Source organism: Candoia aspera, chromosome 1 (assembly GCF_035149785.1).
Source record: "Candoia aspera isolate rCanAsp1 chromosome 1, rCanAsp1.hap2, whole genome shotgun sequence".
Lineage (NCBI taxonomy): Eukaryota > Metazoa > Chordata > Lepidosauria > Squamata > Boidae > Candoia > Candoia aspera.
The window spans coordinates 209122778-209141825 of NC_086153.1; the positions used below are offsets into that span (position 1 = coordinate 209122778).

The following is a 19048-nucleotide window of genomic DNA, read 5'->3' on the forward strand; positions in this document are numbered from 1 at the left end:
GTAATGTGAGGCCATCACTTTCTTCAAGAGAATCAGAGGGGGAAAATCAAAATAGTTGGTGACTTACTGTGAACAATTTATTTTGTGTGAATCAAGTTGATTTGATCCATTTCAAGTTTGACTAGTGTTGGGGCAGATCACAGGCATGTAGTTTGAACAGCTCTTCATACTGATGATGATTAATAATGTTTGGCTTCTAGATTTCAAGGATATGGAAAGATGAGTGCTATCACCTGCTTGCCTGCCCATCCTGGCTGATTAAAGCATTGTTGAAGGCGTGATCAGTGCTTCCTTGTTGGTAGCAAGTACTTTATTCTTCCTCAGGCTAAAATGAGGCAGTTACTAGATGACTATTCTAGAAATTTTCCTTTGTCCTGGGGGACTTGTGCAATTATAGGCCCATTGCAAACATTCAATTTCTTCAAAACATAACTGATGCTCAAGGGAGAAAAGCAAATAAATATATAAGTAAGTAAGTAAGTAAGTAAGTAAGTAAGTAAGTAAGTAAATAGGATTGCATACAAAACACAGCTTTTGGAATTCCCTCCAAAGCCTTTAGCCAAAATGAACACTTACCTTAGATTCATTTTCAGTATGAAATTAGTAATATGCCTGGACATTATATGCTGAAATTCAGCTATCTACACTTACAGATGCACTTGATAGACATAAGTATCTACAGGTAGATAAGAGATATGCATCCATAAATATATTTATGAATAGCTTTTATGGATGCATTTGAGCATAACCCACTCAAACAATTCTGCTTATTCTGAATTTTGTTATCACTTCACTTCTAATGATCAAGAAGATGAAATTAAATCTGTTTTTATCAGATATTTTAGAGTTCTGTACAAAGAAGCTAGTGTTCAGATTAATTTCTATAACTTCATTTAATTTTTATAATGTGATGTCCAATAAGATTAAAGTTGTCCTTTAAAATGAGAGTTGATTTAGTCAGGGTTGCTGGTATCACTGTATGCTGCAGACATGTTATGGCCCTGATGGACAGAGGAATTCTTTTCATTGCTTTCTGGGTGCCTACTCAAATGACATGATATAACAGACATTGTATCACCACCCCTGTCAAAAGTTATTTTGACGTATTTGCACTGCATCAGAATAAACATTTTTTTTCTTTTTCATTCCTTGCCTGGTTCCTTTTCAGCCTTGTCATTCTCATACCATGTCAACCTTCTTATTAGTCTGAAGAATGAGTAGTGTTTCAAGAACTGGATTGCTTGCAAAAACTGCTGTATTTATGTTTTTTTTTTAGTAAGTGTAAGTCTGCCTCTCATGAGGAAAAAATATTATTTCGGCAGATGTGATTCTGTTAATATTCTTTCTGTGACTGCTCAATCTTCTTAAAAGTCAACCTGGATATACTGCAAATAGTAAGAAGCTGGCTGATTCATTGCACATGGCCTTTCCACAGATACTTTCATCCTAGAATTGCAAGCACAAACTTGACTGAAGTGCTACCTCCTGTTGTATCACATTTATCTCAGGATGCAATCATTTTAAAACCAATATTGTTTAGAAATATCATCTATTTCTGATCTGTCCTAATAGATACTCTGATGTTCTGCATATTTTGTTGTGATTTCTTCCATGCTGGGTCCTCTACAATTTTTTCACTTGTGCTTTACAAGTCTCTTCCTGCCACCTTCAGATCTAGTACACTTTGTTAACATTTTTGTGATTAAACCCCCAGTGCTTTCAAAACAGCTCATTCCCACTATTAGGTGAATGCATGCAGATATTAGAACAATATCTCCCCAGTTTATTCCAGGAGATTGGGGTTGTTCCAAAGCATATTAGTGGTATAAGAGTACAGGAGGATAAGAACACAAATGTCCCAGTCTATGAGGAGAAGTCTGTCTGCATGATATATTCATATTATGGCTCCATCGCTGGAAAGCTGTTAAGAACCTGGGGTGGAATAATGAGAGGAATGTTTCTCTAAGAGATTGGTACCATGGCAGTGGGACATTCTATAATTTTTTAATTTATATTTCTCTGTGTGTTTTCACTGGATTACTCTATTGGGAAATGTGTCAGCAGCTCAGTTAGTCTGACTAGAGTGGCATATAAGCCCAGTAAATAAATAAAGAAGGAAGTATGTACATGCCAGGTAGAAGTCATTGATGAATATAAATATCAAAACCCCACAACCCTACACATTTCCAAGTTGGAGTGTGAGTGTGAGTGATCCAGAAACAATGAATCTGGCTATGGGCACCACTTCGTGTACTGTTTCTTTTTCTTCTCCCACTTACTGCCCCACTAAAGAAAACAACTGCAAGATCTTGGGACTGCTGACCATTACAGGACTCTGGTTGTATCCTGTCATCATCAGGATGTATCATTCATAACTTGGGACTGCAGCTTTCCCAAAGGGAGTAACTGATACAAAGCTATGTAGCGGGTTTTTCACAACAGTAGAAGTTAAGTCCACATTCCATATATTCCATTCTATGTTTCTCCCATTTGAAAGAGTTTGTGTGCAATGGACAGGCCCTGTGCTCAAGCTTTTTATATTGTGTTGCTTTGTTATGAAGATTTCTCTACTAACATTTCAAAAATAACTTTTTTTTTTCCTTTTTTCTTTTCTATGCTTTGCTCTTTCCTCTCATGGAATTCTAAGGAATCTTTTCTTTTTTTTTTTACAATCTTCCCACCTTCACTTTCCTTTACTGCATGAATGCTTGCACAAATCACTCTGATGAAAATTGTACTCCAAATGGGTGATATCCACACCTGTAGACTGCTGAAACAAGAACTAGACACCATAAAGGTGTCACATAAAACATTTAATGGAAAGCTTAAGTGGAAATTAAGTGGTGGTTTGTTTTCAACACAGAGATGAGTTTTTCAGATTCTGAAAATCTGCAATCATATTCCATCATCTTGGAGTGAACCCAATCTGATGGCTTTTTCTTTCTGACATTCTGAGTCCAGAGAACTTTTAAATCACTTTATGTTATTTTTCCCTTTGGTTTTGATGAACCTAACGTAGTGAGCCAAACTGACAAAGAATAGAAGCTGCACCAGTCTAAAGAAAAAATGGCTGTGAGCTTATCTGCACTGTGGAGGATTGTTCTCTTGAGACTCTCGGCACTTCCATGGCCGTGCAAAAGCTTTGGAAGAAATGTTCCAGGCCTAGCATGAGCACAGCACCTCTCTACTATTCTTTAAAGCAGCCTGCCTTTTTTAATGCTTCCATGGGAGTTTGTAACAAACAACAAAAAAAAAAAAAGACACCACTGCTTTAAGGAATCCACTCATTAAAGTGAATACAACTTGAGGTAGCTGCTGTTAATGAACAGCAAAGAGGTTCTGCACCAATATGAGATCAGAAAGACTGCTTCCAAATTTCAAGCCTGCACAGCCCTTCATCACTCTCCTAAAGCAGTTGGAAGAGAAACAGTCATCTTCTTCACTTCTGCTGGCCTTAGACACAGAGAACAGGCAAGGAAGTACATGGGTCAGTCAGAGCACTCCCTCCAGATGATCAATAGGAGGGTATAAAAAGTCACGCCAGCAGTGTCCCACTCCACTGCTGGAGTCGGAGAACAACAAACCTTCAAAAAAGTAATAAATTACAACTCCCAAACCAATAGTATGCATTTGTCTGCCCCTATATGTGTGGGTGTGTGCGCGTGCACATGGGTATGTGCATGTGCATGTTTAAAGCAACCTCTTCCATATTTCCAACGGATGCTGTATTTAATCTGATCATTTTATATAGGTAAGCAATTGCTAAAAGAGGGTACCAAGCCACCGTCTCCTCACTGCTGTTCAGCCCAGCTTCTTTCACACGGTCATTGCTGTGGCATAAAAGGAAGGGAAAACCCAAGGTATTCTATGCTGAGCAACTAGAAGAAAGACAAACTGGAAGTGAGGAAAGGATAGCCTGTCGGCATTTCCCCCAAAGTTGTAATCATGGTGGCAGGTTATGATGGTGGCAGGGCTGGAAGGAGGTAGAAGAGACCTTCTAAACTATTTTTGCAGTAGGACAGGATACAGAGTATTAATTGCCTCAAGGTGAGTCTGGAGGAAGGTGGGAGAGACTGCCCCAGAGAAGGAAAAAATCCCTCAACCTCTACTATACATAAAAAGGAAAGACAGCACATTGGTGGGATCCCATCCTTCATCCCTGAGGCATTGCCTTAAAAAGCCTGGAACTCACATGCAGACTAGCCCCCTATAAAAGAGAAAGAGAAAACAGACAAAGCTCCTGCTATTTTATCCATTCTCGCTTGGGCACGCAGGAAATTTGCAGGGATCTGCAAATACCTAAACAGTCCACATTAATCCCAAGTGGAATCTCTAGGATGGTGTGCTCTTGTCTGATTGTATTGGATATATTATTATTAGGGATCTAGCCAGAAGATATTATATAATTAACCATGAAACATGGAGACAAGTTGGGAGGAGGCAAAGCAAAGTGGCATGGTCCAGCACTTTCCGTTTGGCATTTCTGTTTAGAGGCATTCTTAGAAAATTAAGAGTGATGATATGGTGCAGCCCATTGTTTTGCTTGGTAACTGCTCACTCAGAAGAGATCTTACTGAGTGAGCCAGATGGTTGGATGGAGCATCCAATTCACAGAATACACACACACACATACACACACACACAGGGCTGCAACTAGGGTCTGTGTCACCCGGGGCAAACATGGATTCTGCGCCCATTTTGGCATCCCCGATCACTCATTTTGGCGCCCTCCCCAGCACAGCGCCTGGGGCACATGCCCTGGTTGCCCCCCCTAGTTGTGGCCCTGCACACACACACACACACACACACACACACACACACACACACTGACTGTCCTTGTGGATAACCATGTTGTGAGAATGTCCACAGCATGTTGACAAAATTCAAAATGGACTTAGCAGCCCACAAAGGATGCCTGCTTCCTATCACTGCTACTATATGCAGTGGTCCTGATGAAACATACATATTACTGTTTCCAAAGTAGCAGCCAACCCTATATTGAAAGATCAGCTTTAGTATTTCCATGGAAAAGCTTGAAAAAAGAGCTACAAAACCACTTGGCCTGAGGACAGTGGCACAAAAATATTTGTGGCATTTCGAGTCACTGCTACTAAATGCTTGAGACACAGCATTGTTTGGAGATACCCAGACCAAATAGCATAGTGCCAGGAAGAGTGGATATGATTGACATACAATTGCACAAGTGAGAAAATGAGCTTGACTAAAGGTAATGAAGGGGAAAAGTTTTAAGAGAGAAAAGCAGTGAGAGAAATACATGAAGTAGTGGGGACTAGATTGAAGAAAACAAATATATATTTCAGAGTGGAAATTATATAAGTCTGCCTGGCCTGAACAGATACAGGATTTTTCCAGTGCAGTCATAATAAACATCTGCTCCTATGAGCATCCACCAATCCTTATCATTAAGTAGGAGGACAGAAATGTCTGTATGGCAGACCAAATAAGGATCACTGTTTCAAGGAAAGACAGCTAAGCAACAGAAAACTGTAATAAAGTGAGCACTACCAGCATGTGAATGTTGTTGGCTGGGAAGTCATTGCTATGTTTAGCACACATAACAAAATGTCCTTGAAATTCTTCTGAGAGAAAATGAAGGCCATCTTTACTTTGCTACAATGACATGGCCAGATTCTCATTATGTCTTTTGCTGGTGCTGGATTTCCTAGCAATTATTGATACAACTAGAATGGTCAGGAGTACTGAGCTTGCTGCTAGCATTAGGGAAGTCCAGTACAAAAGCTTCAAAACTCAAATAGCTTTTTAGAGCTTATTTCCAGGAGAGAAAGGCAGGAAACTGTCCACTCTGCATTTATGTGGCACATACCTTCTCTCCATAATGCTGGCAATTGCCAATGTGTGCTTCTCAAATACTCTTCTTGTTTTATCTCTAGAATGGGAGCAGCAGCATGATAAACCTTAAAGGAAACCACTGTAATAAAAAGGCTAATATAAGGTGTTTTCCTGCAGTTAAGAAATAATAGTTTGCATACAGTGCCAGGTCATACTATGTCTGGTGACTGATCTTCCCATCTAGAAAACAAAAGTAGTTTAATTTGGAAGGGAAAAATGTGATTGATTTGTATGTATCTATGTATCTATGTCCAAAATAGTCATGGAGAGCAATCCAGAAAAGGCTTCCTTTCTTCCTAGATGCAGCTTCTTAGAATTGTCCTTCACCCATTCTCAAAGGTATTAGATGATGATGATGTTGATGATGATGATGATACACCAGGAGGATTTCAGATTGAAGAGGGATGAACTAAAGGATGGTGGTAGGAAGAACCACAAAGTTCTAGATGGTTTGGGCTCCTTCAATCCTTTGCAATTAGTGCAGTTCAGTAACATCTGGAGTGCACTGGGTGCCTTGCTGATGGATTAAACTTTCTCTTCCAATGTGTTGTGATCCTAATCCAGATCCTGGCCCACTCCAAGTAGAGGGATGGGGGTGGGGGAGCAGATAAAGAGTTGCAATTTATATAATGTCAGTAACATTTCATTTGAATTCAGATGGAAAACTCTCACACTCTTTAGCTGGATGACATTATAGGGGGATCAACACCAAAGCACAGTCTTCCAAAAAAAGTTTCTTAAAATAATTTTGTTTTCTTGAGAAATTCCAACTAATTTGCTTTGCTTTGCTTTGCTTTGTTTTGTTTCAAGCAGTAGTGGTGAATTATTCTAATCTTCCTTGATCTGCTTTCAGCACAGATGCATATTTAAGCCTGCCAACCTTTTCACTATTTTGAAAGCTAATTTCCATTCTTCTTGCTTTTAAAAGTTCTTATTATTTCTATCATTCCTATACACCATTAATCAATAGTAAGTCAATAAAGATCTGCAAACCTTGCAGCTTCCCTGCCCCAAAACTGAGTGTCATACCTCATACCTAAAATTTTGCAAGCATACCAAGATAATGCCATCTATCTGTTCAAAGTTAGCAGTGATCCCATTAATTGCAGTTTAATCTCCATAGGTCAAACTAAGCATGTACTATCTAGATCAGAATTTTAGAAGTTGAATCATGTTTAAGTCCATTTTTCAGCCTTGAGGAGGAAAATACAAAGCTCAGAACTTGCTCTGACATATATTTAGAGATGTGATTGCAGGAATGAAAAAATGGTATTCTGACCAAAGCTTTTCTGACTTTCATGGATGGATGGCATAGGCAGAGAAATGGGGATTCAGACTACATAAGGAAAACCCAAATCTTTAGGATTCCCCCTAATACTGAGAAGTGAATTTCGTATTTCTTCAGGTGAGTATTACTACATTAAAAACGATGTTATTATATTAGTAACATTTTTTGTAAAAAGTTATTGAGTTATACCTGTCAAGGGTGAGATGAATCACTTTCAGAGGTAGCAGAAAGGAAGTGCAGCAAATGAATTGAGTACTAAAGAATACTTTAAAGTGCTCTTAAAAAGAAAATAATACAATGAAGAAAGGTACCCAAGAGACTAAAATAAAGAAAATGGAAGAAGATTCCCTTCCCTAACAATACGTTCACTTTTTCATAGCTTTCACAAGCTTTTTAGGGACAATAGACAAGAAACAGCAATTGTCCAAATATCATCTGAAAGTGTTTGCTACATAAAATATTTCAGAGGATGTGGAAATACTTTTCTTGTTTTATTCTTTATGAACTATAATATTACTCAGAATGACAAAAAAAAAATTGGGATAAAAGCAAAAAAGAAAGTTAGAAAGCTTAAAAATGCTTTATTCCTTGAGTTATTATTCCTTGATAATTCAGTCAAGTGAGTTCTTTACTGAAACAAACAAAAAATACTTTCCTTTCCTCCATTGAACAAATCCAACAATGCAATACTGCACAATAGTATAGCAGGCAGTACTCTTAAATAATGCATTTATTGAACAATAAAAGGGAAAGTAATAATTTTACTCAGAAGCTTTCTTATTTAGTTATTTAGTTATTTCTGGGCTGATCTCTAATAACAAATTTATAAACATTAAAAAATAATTGCAAGCAAATCTATTTTTACACAAGGATCCTGAACAAATGTCTGTGTGGGGGGGGGGGGGGAGTTTTAGATCCAGAATGCTTTGTAATATGAGAGTCTCTTGATTTGAAATAGTTATCTGAAATATAAATTATTAAAGATATTATTGGTATTTCTTATTAAAACATTAAAATATAGATTTACTTATAATATGAGATGCCTTGTAAATTTTATGGTCACCTCCTGTTATTTTTTTAGAAAACAAGCAAACAAGATTTTCTGGTTTTGATTATTTTGCTGAGTACTATAAACATGTTGATTTTTGCAGTGATTGTGCTTCCCCCAACCTCCCTTTTGAATGAAAATGCTTTTCTGCACTTCTTCACAAGAAACCGATGGATTTTGTAAGATAGCATCAAAACATAACTGGGTTTTAGCTTAATCTTATATCTCACACAACTTTCCCCAATCTGGATCCATCAAAATGTCAGAGCCAGCCCTACCATTTTACTAGGATGAAGAGGTGTTCAAATTTTATACCAAAATAGCCTGGTTATTCCGTCTGTCTGGTGGTGATGAAAGTTGAGGGACACCAGATTAATTCACAGAAAGAATTTGGTTCCAGATTTTTTTTCACAGAATTTACATTGATGGTATTAAGTTTTGCTATCCTGGTATTTCAAGTCCTTGAATCATCTTTATAAATTCATTCTCTTTTTCTTCCTACTCATCTTCATTCTTCTTAGGGTATCCTAAAGAAAACAAATAAACAAGCAGCTTGAGATATGTATTCTATTTTATAAGCATCTTCATGGTAGTTTTTCCATGCCATGCTGCTAAAAACAAGAGAGAAAAAGAAGCTTGTCTGTAACCTAATTATGAAATGACATGCTTATTTTGCTATCCTATTTTTTAATCTGTACTTTACAGTTTCAGCTGATTGATGTTCTAACCAGCCTAATACCTGTAACACACAGCAAGTCAGAAAATAAATGTTACGTTGTTTTGTTTTTTTTAATAGCAAATATGCCACTTAGGAGCATCTCCTTCCTAAAATCCATTCCCATTTTTTCTTTCTGCAGCCCCAGTAAATAGTACAAAATGGTTAATTCTGTGTGGGAACAGCTGTCAATCATCAGATGATGCCCATATAAAAAACAGTACATTGTTGCTTCCCCCTCTAGAACTATTCAAGAACTATTCAAATCTTAACTACTGTAGAGTTACTTATTTTACTCTGCTGGATGCTAATAATTAAATTCTGGTCTGTTCAGAATAAAGAATAGAAGCCATGTCAAACACACATGATGTTTTTCCAAGAATCTAGCTGGTGTAAAGAACTTTTTTTTTTTTTTGAGATCTTTTTTCCATGAAAATACTTGTCAGGTGTTCTGTCTGTCAAAAAGAATGCATATTAACCTTCCATTAAAAATATTTCCAAATTGACTCACTGACTACTTTACCTTATGTTTAAGAAATTTAATAACTCTTCAATAATCCTTTGTTCTTCTACTCCTATTCATTCTTCTACTCTTTAATTCTATCTTAAGATTTTGTGCAGCAGCTTTCCATTTGGACTATGACCAGTTTGCCACACTTCCTATTTCTTGGGTTTCTATGCAGGCTTCTGCACTATAATAATGATAATGTAATGTTGATGATCATCATCATCACCATCATCATGACTGTGTCAAGATTAGTAAGCTATGCATTACTGAATTATCACATGTACTCTTGAGCATTGGCAAAACAGTCCTGGCATTGGTAAAAGATGACAGGAAAACTTAATCCAATGATCAGGATTGTTTCTTCCTCTGCCTTTTATCCATTTACAGGTAGTCCTTGTTTAGCAATCACAACTGGGACTGGCAACTCGGTCGTTAAGCAAAGCAGTTGCTAAGTGAAACCACAACTGCGCCTACAATGTTACTTCAGCTTTCCTTTGCTTTAAAGACCAGTGAAGGTCGTAAATGCAAGGATTGGTTGTAAGTTACTTTTTCATCACCATTTTAACTGTGAACAGTCGCTAAATGAGGCAGTCTCTAAACGAGGACTACATGTTTACACATATATGAAGTGGGAGGTTGACCAAATGAAATAAATTTTAGACAGGGAAACAAAAGTTCTGTATACATTGATTCTAGATTAGAAATACCCTTAGTTTTAAATCAGTTATTTAACAGAGTACTTTACAATTTTGCTTCAGACTGAGAGGTTTCACTTAATTCTGTGGGACTGGGTCATCCTCTCTGTCAATATCGTAGTTTATAGAACAGAGTGTCAGTTGCAGGGATAGAAACTTCTCTAACCTGAGATATTGCTTTACTGTATTGTTGCTCATCCAAGCATAATGATTTCACTCAGGCTTAATGAATAAAACATGCACATAGAAGAAAAACAAGTGTCTTGCTCATGTCCAGCCTTTTACAAAAACACATGAGTGCAGCCATACATGTCTGCAGAGCTCTCAGAAAGTCAGCAGTGATCTTAATAAGGGCAGCAATCTGCCTGCACTCACTCATTTATGAGTAACTGTGGTCATGGAATAAACAAATATGGAACTGAGAGGTGTAGAAAACCTGGTGCTTTTCTTTTAAATAGTGGGTTTAACCCTTCAAGTCTAAAACATGTGGGTTAAAACTCAAGCTCACTTGAAGCCCCCTTGAATTAAATATAAAGTCATTTGTGTAATTGCATGCATTGAACTGCAAAATTGGGATATCTGCTCATATTATTTCCCTGCCATAGCAGCTACTGACTTAGATTTTTTTAAAAGCAAGATAAATCCCTAAGCCATGGATTTTATTGCAGCTTAAGTAGAACATCAGAAAGTAAGAGAATCTGTCTGTTATTGAAATAAATATCTCTGGTGGCTAATAAACCACTCAGTCAAGTCAGAAACAATTGATATGCTGCAAGGTACCCTGTGAAGGATATTCCAAGTCAATAAGCATTATTCTCAGTACAGTACCTAGGTTTTACTTCTAAAGGATATGCACAGGATTTTGCACTCTCAAGCTGTGAACCTCTAGTTCTACTTGTAGGCAAGTCACAGTTTAACTTTGTGAGGTTTGTTTTGAACTAGACACATGGAATCAAACTCTTAGGTTGCAATTTTGTGTGTACTAATTTTGGGTAGATGTAACAATTAGTGTGACTCTTAGAGACTATATAGATACATTTACTCCAGGACAATCTACCCCAACCTGGTCCTTCAGTTCTTCCAATGTTACACCTATTGCCACTGTAACTGAGTCCATCCATCTTGGTGCCGGTCGCCCTCTTTTTCTCTTTCCTTCCATATTTCTCAGCATTATAGACTTCTCCAGAGAGTTAGGTCTTCACATATTGTGTCCAGAACGTAATAATTTGAGCCTTGTCATTTGTGCCTTGAGTGAGAATTCTGGATGAATTTGTTTTATGGTCTATTTATTTGTTTTCTTGGCTATCTATGATATTCTGAGGAGTCTTCTCTGACACCAAATTTCAAAATCAATACTCTTCCAATCCTGCTTCTTCAAGGTGCAACTTTCAGTTTGATAGAATATCACAGGGAAAGCCATTGCCTGCATAATTCTGACCTTTGTAGATATAGATACATGGTATCTGAACATCTTTTCCAAGGCTTTCATTACTATTTTACCAAGTGGTAGTTTGTGGCATATTTCCTAAAGAGTAACATTAGTGAGCCCAGTATAAAAGGAAAGGATTTATATAATTTCTACCTCACCTCACTTCACCTCATAGTTCGTTAGAGAACAGTGCTTTAATTTAGGAGTAAAAGGCTTTTGCACAGAGTTTATACATAACCCATGATATTTGTATCTTAACATAGAAGCTACTACAATCCACAGGGGGGGGAAAAGGTGCAAAATTAACAGTATATATTCAGAACAGAAGTCTAACCAAACTTAAAGAAAAATGGCTTCCATACATATTACAAATTACGCAGCAAGGCAAATGTAAGTATCTAGAATATGGTTTTTAAGGCAAAAAAGAACTGACTAAAGAATTGCAGAAGCACACATACATACACACACTATTTTTTTTTTCAAATGTCTATTAAATATTGCACATTAGAGTACAATAAAGGGAAAATTCAAAACTAATATTTATAATGTTTTTAGTAGTTTCTTTTTCTTTTCTTTTTGCATTTTTGAAGAACGAATAGTGGAGATTTTGGCACTTAGCTGAGATTTAAATTCTTACCCTGTTAAAACAAACTAATGTACTTAAATGCAATTTAATGTTTCTATGTTTAATTTGTAATCAAAGATACACTGAGTGCTAACTGTACAATTGTGATATTTCCTTTGTCCACTTATACTGTAGATATTATATTTCTGTACCATTTTTTTCTTTTTCCTTGTTTGTTCCCTTTTTGTTTTTCCTTTAAAATGATTAATAAACACAAAAGTTTAAAAAAAAAGTTGCTACATGCATCCATTTTAGTAGCAGACCATTTGCTAGTAATTAAATTATCATTGTTGATTTCAGTTGGACTTGCATTGAGCTAAATGGGACTGAGGTTATTATATATAAACTACAACATTACACATATTTTTCCTCTTCTTTTACTGGACATCCTGAAGAAAAAATATAAACAAGTACAAAAGAAAACTTGAAAAAAGAATAAAAGAATAAAATTGAGATGAATAAACCAGGAATTTTTAAATGTCATGGGCGTTATAGCTTTCTTATACATCATTAATTAGTTATTAATGCATGCATTGCATAACACATTAAAAGATTAAGAATTACTATGAATCATGAACTATGAATATTAAGGACCGTAGTTAACACAATATAAATGACCAAGTAAAATTATTCATTGCAATAAGTTCAGTCCATAAGAATCTATTCTGATTTAGGTATTGTCATGAGTGCCGTTGAGCTAAAGTAATCAGCGCAATGGCACTCATGACAATGACAAGGAAATAGGTGAAGGGGTACAAGTTAAGTAGCCATCAACCCACAACGACTAACGGCTAACAAACAATAGATAAACGGATCACGGAGCCACCCAAGCCATCAGCAGCAATACCACGGGGATCGCCCAGCTGAAAGCAATCAGCAGAAGAATGAAAACCTGAGGATGGGCGATCCTAGAAACCCTCAACCAATGGCAGGGCAACGCATGGGACAAAGGGGGGTGACGTGACCGAGAGCGAGGGGGCGCTGACCGGCGCGGGGTATTTAAACCCCGCACCGGCGCGCTCCTGTCACTCTCAGCTTTTTCTAACAACGTTGTACCTATCCTGAAATAAACCAGAGCCTGCTTTGCAACCCAGTGTCTGAACGTTATTCAGAGGTAGGCAGCGCATGACATAAAGCTGAGAGTCATAAACTCAGCCTCGCCGAGCCCCACCGGACGACAACGAGCCGCGGGAGGAGTAGACGGCGAGAAGACCAGCAAGATGAGGCCGGAACGGCGCGGGCAAGGAGGGCGAGCCGCGCGGCAAGAGACAGAGGAGGACCGACCGAGGCCAGAGGCACCGCGGACTCCCGGAGCCATGGACGCCCGCCCCACCCGACCCGAGCCTCAGCTCCAACCCCAAGGGGAGATGGCGACGGAGGCAACCCGACCGCGGGAGGGAGCAGCACGACTTCCGAAACCAGCGGAGGACCCCGCGCCCCACATCGCACCCCAGCAACGGGCGTGGAGCGACAGCCCCACGGTGCTCGACACGGAGGAGGACGACGGAGACACCCATCAGACGGAGGAGGAAGCGGACCCGCGGCGGAGGGACGATGAACCCCCCCCCCCCGAGGACGCGCCAACGGAACCGGCCCCAGCGGCGGTGCGGGCTGTGGACGAGGAGGCACGAGCTGAACTCGCGGCCATGCGGGCTCAGCTGACGGAACTCCGGACCATGCTCCAGGCGCTTATGCCCCCCGCGCCACCCAATGACGTCCCCGCACAAGCCCACACCCCGAGCGAAGCACCGAACCCACACGAGCCAGCGGAAAGCCAGCAGACGGCACAGGCGGCCGACACCACATCCCGGGAAGCGAGAGGCGGGGCCGCGCAAAACGCCCGGGCCCCAAAGGACTTCCCCATCTTCTTCGATGGGACCCCCTCAAAACTCTCGTTTTTCGTCACCAACGCTAGGGAGTTCATGGGGAGGCACGGACACTCCTATGACTCCGAGGCCGACAAGATCGGCGCCGTGGCAATCAAACTCCAAGACAGGGCGGCGGACTGGTACGTCCAACTGTACGAGTCCAGCTCCCCCGCCCTCGCCACCTTCCCTGCTTTCATCAACGAGATGAAAAACTATTTCGAAGACCCCCTAGCCAAAGTACGGGCGAAAAGCGCACTCCAGAGACTTAAACAGGGCGCACGCACGGTCCCTGACTACGCCCTGGAGTTCAAAGCCCTCGCGGGAAAGGTCTGCGACTGGTCTGAGACCACCCTGCTGGAAATCTTCAAAAAGGGGCTCAACCGCGACGTTCTCCAATGGGCCCTCTACCGCGACGACCCAGAAACGTTACACGGGTGGATCCACCTCGCGGGGAAAGCCGAACACGCGCACCGCACCTTCCTTATGACAACCACGGAAGACACAAACTACGTCGGGAAAAAGGTACCCGCACCACACGGGGGGATGGCCGGCCCCATATACCCTAAAAAGAAGTTCAACCGGGAGCCCTGCGGGAGGTGTGGCAAATTAGGGCACAAGACGGCGGACTGCTTCGCCAACCGACCGCCGACCAGCGCGCCCAAGCCCGCCCCGAAAATTAGCCCCAAACCACCCAACCCGGGGCCGCCCCCTCACCGCCGAATGACCGTGGCCACAGCGACACCGGAAGAGGGCTGGGACGCTTACTGGGGAGAAGAGGACAATACCGACCCCGACCAGCCGGCGGGAAATGCTCCCCGCTTGCCCTGAAACGCGTGGCGAGGCAGGCGGCGGGACAGCAACGCGAACCACCTCAACGAAACGACAAAAGCTCCGTAATATTGGCAGCAATTCAACTCTCTGCCGGCAACGGAGCCACCACGGCCGCGGCACTAGTGGACTCGGGGTGCTCAAAAAACCTTATCCACCCCGACCTAGTCGCCAAACTCGAACTCCGCTGCTTCCCCCCTCCCCACGCCGCTGGCATTCCACCAGCTGGACGGCTCCACAGCGGGGGGGAAACCAGCCACGCTACAAACCGAGCCGGTCACCCTGCAAATGGGCACTCACACCGAGCGCACATCGTTCGTAGTCACGCCCATCGGACGGCCCATTGCAGTCCTGGGGATGCCATGGCTCGCGAAAAACAACCCGCGGATCAACTGGGCGACCCGCACCTTCACATTCGGCGACGGCGAGTATCGAGCACCAGTACCAGCTGGCAAAAGCAACCCCACGGTAGGACGAGCGGAGGCGACCACACAAGACAACGCCGCTACCACTGCAGACCTACCGGAACAATACGCCGACTTCTCCGAGGTCTTCGGAGAAGCAGAGGCAGACCAACTACCCCCCCACCGCAAGACGGATTGCCGAATCGACCTACTGCCCGACGTCCCCCTACCTAGACCAAAGATCTATTCGATGACCCCGAAGGAGATGGCAACCCTCCGGGAGTTCATCGATAAAAACCTAGACAGGGGATTTATAGAGCCAGCATGCTCACCGGTCGGAGCCCCCGTCCTATTCCGGGAGAAGAAAGACGGGACCCTACGGCTCTGTACCGACTACCGGGGCCTAAACGCGGCTTCCCTGTCCAACAAATACCCCTTACCCCTGGTGAAGGACATGCTCGCCCACCTGTCCACGGGCAAAGTCTTTTCCAAATTGGACCTGCGCGAGGCGTACTATCGCATCCGAATCAGGGAGGGGGACGAATGGAAGACGGCGTTCAACTGCCCCCTAGGCGCTTTCCAGTACAAGGTACTGCCCTTCGGACTCGCGGGGGCCCCTGGGGTGTTCATGCAGCTCATCAATGAGGTACTGCATGAACATCTGTTTAAAGGGGTCCTGGTCTACATCGACGACGTCCTTATTTACACAAAAACATACGAGGAACACGTAACCTTAGTCAGGCAAGTCCTCGACAAGCTCAGAAGGGCGCAGCTCTATGCAAAGCCCACAAAGTGCGAGTTTCACAAAGACCGCCTAGACTATTTGGGGTATCGAATATCCGGGGACGGCATCGAGATGGACCCCGCAAAAGTCGAAGCGGTACTAAACTGGGAGCGGCCCCGCAACAGACGGCAACTACAGAGCTTCCTGGGATTCGCGAATTTCTACAGGTCCTTCGCCCGGGGGTTCGCTGAGATAGCCCTACCCTTAACGGACCTCCTCAAAACCAAAGGGGTGGGGGACACCAGACGCGCCAAGAACCCAGGCACAGTGCTGAATTGGACTCCCGCGTGCCAGACCGCATTCGACAAGCTGAAAGCGCTGTTCACGACGGAGCCAATCCTCGCGCACCCGGACCCAGAACGGCCGTTCGTGGTCCAAGCCGACGCCTCAGACTTCTCCCTGGGAGCCATCCTCCTACAAAAAGACTCCACGGGGCTCCTGAAACCATGCGCCTACCTGTCAAGGAAGTTCTCCGAGACAGAGAGGCGATGGCACGTCTGGGAGAAAGAAGCCTTTGCGGTGAAATCGGCACTAGAAACATGGCGTCACCTACTCGAGGGAGCCACCCAACCATTCGAGGTCTGGACGGACCACCGGAACCTCGAGGCCCTACGAACGCCTAGACGCCTTAGCCCAAAACAGGTCCGATGGGCACAATTCTTCAGCCGCTTTGATTTCCAGTTGAAGTTCATGCCGGGCAAGAAGAACTTCCTGGCCGACGCCCTCTCCCGGCTGCCCCAAGACGAAGAGCCCGCCCCAGACACCATTGGGACGGTCCTATCCGCCTCGCAACTGGGGATGGCCGTGACCACCCGAAGCGGCGCACGGAGGCAGCTCGACGCTACGGCGCAGCCGACGGCGGGACAACCGGCGACGGAAAGAAGGCAACCGCAACTACCAGGGGGAATGCGCACGGACCTCGCCGCCGCCCTCAAAACCGACCCCTGGTTCCTGGCAAACCCCGACAAGGTAACGATGGCGCAAGACCTAGCATGGGGGGAAGGCAGAATCTACGTCCCGGACTCGCAACGCCAGGCGATCTTGCATAGGTCACACGACGCCAAGCAAGCGGGACACTTTGGGTTCCTCAAGACCCTACACCTAACACGGCGGCAATTCTGGTGGCCCGCGCTCAGGCGAGACGTAAAAACCTACGTGGCGTCCTGCCCAACGTGCGCTCGGGCCAAACGGGCACCAGGCAAACCCGCGGGGCTATTGCAACGGGTGGCAGAACCCTCCCGCCCATGGGAGGAAATCTCTATGGATTTTATAGTGGACCTCCCACCCAGCCAGAAGAAAACGGCCATTTGGGTGGTGAAGGACTACTTCTCAAAGCAGGCCCACTTCATCCCCTGCACGTCAGTCCCATCCTCACAACAACTAGCCAAACTCTTCCTCATCCACGTGTACAGGCTACACGGATGTCCCGCACGTGTGGTGACCGACAGGGGCACACAGTTCACCTCCAAATTCTGGCGGGCCTTCTTGAAGCTGACGGGGACCCAACAGGCCCTGTCTACGGCTTGGCATCCGCAGACGGACGGAGCCACTGAGGTTCTTAATGCCACCTTAGAGCAATTTATACGATCCTATACGAACTACCACCAGGACGACTGGGCTGAACTGCTCCCGTTCGCCGAAGTCGCATACAACAACGCCGTCCACACGAGCACGGGAAAAACCCCGTTCGAAGTAGTCTCGGGGCGCGACTTCGTCCCCATACCGGAGCTACCTCAACCCCCGGAACCCCAGGTGGACGCCAGCGACTGGGGACGGAAGATCGCGGAAGCATGGCCAGTAATCACGGCGGCGCTGAAGGAGGCACAGGCTGCTTACAAAGAGCAGGCCGACAAGCACCGGCGCCAACAACCGACGTTCCAGGCGGGGGACATGGCCTATCTCTCCACCAAGTTCCTAAAGTCAACCCAACCCTCGAAAAAACTGGGGCCTAAGTACATCGGGCCGTTCCGAGTCACGCAAATAGTGAACCCGGTAGCAATACGCCTGGACCTGCCACACAACCTCCGGAGGCTCCACCCGGTGTTCCACACCAGCCTCCTAAAACCGGCAACCACCTCCCGATGGCACCCAAGCACGCCTCAGCCCGCACCGCTTATGATCGACGGGCAACACCACTTCGAGATAAGGGACATCCTCGACTCACGCAAGCAACGAGGAACCCTACACTATCTGGTCAGGTGGAAACACTTCCCCCACCCGGAATGGGTGGCGGCGCACAACGTTAAAGCGCCTGACCTGACCAGAGCATTCCACCGGGCATACCCCGACAAACCGCAATCAAGGTCAGCAAAACCAACCCCCCCCCCCGCAGGCCTCCCCCCGCCTCCCGTGCCCCAAGGGAAGGGGCCCCCCCCAAGCCCGCGACTTGGGTGGACCTTCCCCCCCCCGGGACTCACTCCCCCCGCCCCGGGCCCACGGGGTGGTGACAAACGATCGCCAGCACCCTCCCCCCGCCCCCTGGCCGCGGGGGAGTGGCAAGCAAGTCAACAGGGCAACCTGGGGGCAACGCCCAGGAGACACAACAAAGGCGACGCACTCCAAATAAGCAAAAAAGGGCCCTACCTGGAGCTGAGCAGCACCCGACCAGCCACGCCTCTCGCCTCGCCGAACTGAGCCAAACAAACAGGGTGTGGTTGGAGCATGCGCACGCCAGGTCAGAACCCGAGCATGCGCACCATGGACACACCCTGGGAAGGCACGTGGTAGAGGGAGGAGCAAAGGGAGGGGCGACAACTACTCCGGCGGGAACTTTGAAAAAAAAAAAAAAAAAAAAAAAAAAAAAAATGGCGTTTTGACAGCTCCATGGGGGAAACCCAGAAACCCGGGGGAGAACACTATTCGGAAAGGGGGCAGTATGTCATGAGTGCCGTTGAGCTAAAGTAATCAGCGCAATGGCACTCATGACAATGACAAGGAAATAGGTGAAGGGGTACAAGTTAAGTAGCCATCAACCCACAACGACTA

The 19048-nt window shown here is 44.3% G+C and overlaps 1 protein-coding gene across 1 annotated transcript in view; it reads left to right on the top strand.

The window, feature by feature from the left end:
• The window catches only part of LRP1B (LDL receptor related protein 1B), a 707094-nt gene that overhangs the window by 117905 nt on the left and 570141 nt on the right, over positions 1-19048 (top strand). The gene's annotated exons all lie outside the window — the stretch shown is intronic.